The sequence below is a fragment of the Myotis brandtii genome, unplaced genomic scaffold (assembly GCF_000412655.1).
Source record: "Myotis brandtii unplaced genomic scaffold, ASM41265v1 scaffold6, whole genome shotgun sequence".
Taxonomy (NCBI): Eukaryota; Metazoa; Chordata; class Mammalia; order Chiroptera; family Vespertilionidae; genus Myotis; species Myotis brandtii.
The window spans coordinates 2179567-2183009 of record NW_005370271.1 but is presented as its reverse complement, the minus strand read 5'-3'; the positions used below and the strand labels follow the sequence as shown (position 1 = coordinate 2183009).

The 3443-nt window shown below is 62.2% G+C and overlaps 1 long non-coding RNA gene across 1 annotated transcript in view; it reads left to right on the top strand.

Annotated features, from left to right (window-relative positions):
- The window catches only part of LOC106728368, a 34443-nt gene that overhangs the window by 997 nt on the left and 30003 nt on the right, over nucleotides 1–3443 (top strand). Inside the window, exon 2 of the long non-coding RNA XR_001364669.1 lies at nucleotides 1844–2042. This is a non-coding gene — a long non-coding RNA (uncharacterized LOC106728368). The remainder of the gene's footprint in view (nucleotides 1–1843; nucleotides 2043–3443) is intronic.

Sequence of the window (3443 nt, the reverse complement as noted above, 5' to 3'; positions counted from 1 at the left end):
ACCCTTCCCAGCCCCATCCCCACACCCATCCCCATCCCTATGGGACGGGTGAGGACTCCCAGGCTCAGAATGGGGGCCAGTCTGGAAAAGAAGGAACGTTGCTCATGTACGTGAATCAAGAAGTCCAGGGTGTATTTGCTTAGAGTCTATAAACATGAAATAACACATGTATGTATTGCAAAGACTTGCATGTTTTAAGAACAGAAATAGGACGAAATTAGGAGACTTAACAAAAAGCGTCTCAGGGTGCGAACCACATGAAGATGAGGACAGAGAAGGGGGCGAGAAGGGAGCTCTGGGGTGTTTCTGAGCTGCTCCCGTGGGTGCGGGGTGAGCCACGCAGGAGGCTGGAGTGTGACAGGGAGCAGAGGGTGTGGCTGAGGCTGCTGAGGCCCCTCCTGCTAATGAGGCTGTGAGAGTCATAACACAGGCTCCAGGCAAATAAAGTGCTGGGGGGGCCCCACCAGCCTGGCCTTGCTAACTGCCCCCAGGGGGGAGTGGGACGGGAGGGCAGGGACTTGGGCTGCTAAGGGGATGGCCGCTGACCGATGGGCTTGGAGCCCTGGGATGCTGTCTGTCCAGATGAGCAGGTCGCCGCTCCTGTCCAGCGGAGATGGGGTCCAGCCAGGTCCTGGGGCCTGGGTGCTGGACGCTGGCCTTGGCTTCCCCTTGGGGCCATGGCCGGCTTGGAGGGGAGCTCAGAAGGGCGTTCGGGGGAGGTCGGAGTAGAGTGACTGGGAGGGTGAGACTGGAGGCCGGAGGCTGCTGTGGGAGATGCCAGGGCTGTGGGTGAGCCTGGCCGAGAACCAAAGAGCGGCCCCTGATGCCACAGCCCGTGTCTCCTACTGTCGTTACATAACGTGTGTCTTCGGTGACTCATGTTTTATTCTCAGATAAACGTAGCGCTGTCAGGGCCATTACCTGGGAAGCAAAGGCGTGGGTGAGCCCATTGCTTTTTACGCGCTAAGGAAAGCGTAGCTGTTGTGAGGTTAAAGCTCATCATCGCGATGACGCCAGTGGTCCCGCCGCTCCAGCGCCGGAGGCTGCCCTTCAGGCTGGGCTGAGCCAGGGGCGTCTCCCCAGCTTGGGTCCCTGCCATGGGGACTCGCAGACGGGGGAGGGGGGCACGGTGAAGAGAGGAGTTGGGGGAGATGGGAGCGCTCCTTCCGGAGCAGGATCAACTCTGGGTTTTTTAGTGGGTTTTGTGGGCATTTGAGTCGTTCATTCGTGCCTCTGCCTGGAGTACGGCTGTCAGTCCCTTCGCTGGGATTCGATGTGTGAGCTCAGCACGTGGCCTCTGCCGCGCCCCACTTCTGTAGGAGCAGGTTCCAGCTCTGGACTAGCACTCACCCTGCACTCACCTCTGGCCACCCCACCCCCACCCCACCCTCACCCCGCCCCACCCTGGGCTGTCAGGGTGCTGCTGTCTGTCTGCAGGGGCGGGGCCTGCACGACCCCTGGGCCCAGGGCTCTGGTCTGTCGCCCTGAGAGCGGGCCTGACACGCCCTCACCCTTGGCTGAGCGCCTGCCCTCACCGGACGTGACGTGACAGATTGGTGGTGCCATCCGTTTCCCAGTGTTGTCGGGCCCAGGGGCTCGGCAGTGCCCTCAAACGCCCGTCCACGCGGATCCCGAGACTGCGCTGATCTGGAAACAGGGTGGGCGCAGGTGCGGTCAGTTAGACCTGGAGCTGCAACCAGCCAGGTGTCCCCAATGATTGGCCCCGATGCGAGGAGAGGACGCTGGGCGGCGACGACCAGGGTGTAAGGTCTGCGCTGTCTGCACAGCGGGGCCCGGGGGGCTGTGAAGGAGGTGGACCTGACAGGTATGTTCCTGGTTGGAGGAGGGGAGACGCAGCGAGGCGCGGAGAGGAAGGGGGTATGGAGACGGAGGAGGCACTGGGCTGACCTGTCCGTGAGCCGAGGGCTGCCCGAAGCACGTACCCCGCAGCCACCAGACGCCGGAGAGGCTGGTGGTGCCTCCCTCACTCTGGGAGAACCAACCCTGCGGACGCTGATTCCTGGGTCCGGCCTGCGGGTCTGGTGAGCTCCTTTCTGTTCTAAGCCACCAGTTGGCGGTGATGGACAGCCGCTGCTCCCCTCCCCGCGCCTCCCCTCCCCCTTCCCCATGAAGGCGCTCTTAGGGTCCCCCAGCTTAGACCCAGGGACAGGGAGGCGGGGAAAGGTCTTGCTCCGTCACCAGGTCCCCGCGCTGCCCTCACAGGCCCAGCGGGCAGGATCTCGGGGTGAGGGGAAGATGGGGTGGCCTGGGAGTGGGGGGACTGGCTGGGAGGTGGGACAGGTGCTGCCACCGGGGGCGGATGATCAGAGGCGCCGGAGCCCCTGGGACATGCTGGTGGGGACCTCAAAGGAGCAGCAAAATGGGGCAGCAGACCCAGCTCAGCGCCCAGTGCTCAGCTGCGCAAAAGCAGGGCCGCCTGTGGCCAAAGCCGGCAAAACCCAGGCCCACGGAGGGCGCGAGCCGGCGGGAGCCTTTCCCATCCATCCCCCAAATTGCCCTTATGCGACTTCACTTATTTATTTCTGCGAGGAGGTCACACAGAGGGACCCTCCCACTCCTCCTAAGCGACAAAGGCTGGGGAGGCAGGAACACCGAGGCCTGGTCCACTGCTCCCTGGAGCTTGGGGGGTCCTGCTGCCCAAACCCGTTTTCCTGGAGGCTTTGCTCTGCAGGAGCCCAGCCCGCAGCCGCTGGCTGGTCAGGGAGAGGACAAAAGGATGAGCCTTGCGCCCCCTGCTGGATCGCTGAGGCACAGCCCTGCAGCCCGACCCTGTGCAGGAGGGGTGGGTGGGAGAGGCATTGCAGGGGGAGAGGCAAGGGGAGCAGAGATGCCCTTGGGTCCCTAGTGAGACGCTGTGTTTGCAGCGCGCCTGTCACTCATTATTATTCCCTCACTTGCCAGGGGAGCTCCTGGGCCAGCTGAGGCTTCAGCCATCTCCTGGAGTGTGTGTGGGGGTGCGATTCTTTGGGGTCCGAGGCCCCAGCTGAGCGATGGGGTCTTCAAGGCCATGCCGATTCCGTTCAGAGGGCCAAGGGCGGATGCGTTCATTTCTCCATCATTCATCCCGCTGTATTGATAACTACATATGGAGCCCCCACCGTGGGCCCCACACCGTTCTGGGCTCAGAGATCAAAAGGTGGACAAGATGTGTGAGACCTCTGCTCTTGAGTGACAGCTGTCATTATTATCCCACACGCGGTGTTTACGTACAAGTGGCAAGACGTGGGGGAGACCTGAGAAGTAGCTCTGAGCCCTGGAAGGCCCGCCTCTCCCTGAAAGGGAAGTTCGAGCTGAGAGAGGAGAGGTGAGGGCATTAGGTGAAGAGTGGAAGAAGGAGGTGCTATTCCCAGGCAGAGGGAATAGCATGTGCAAAGGCCCTGGGGCAGGAGGGAAGATAGCACTTTCAAGGGAAAGAAAAGCAG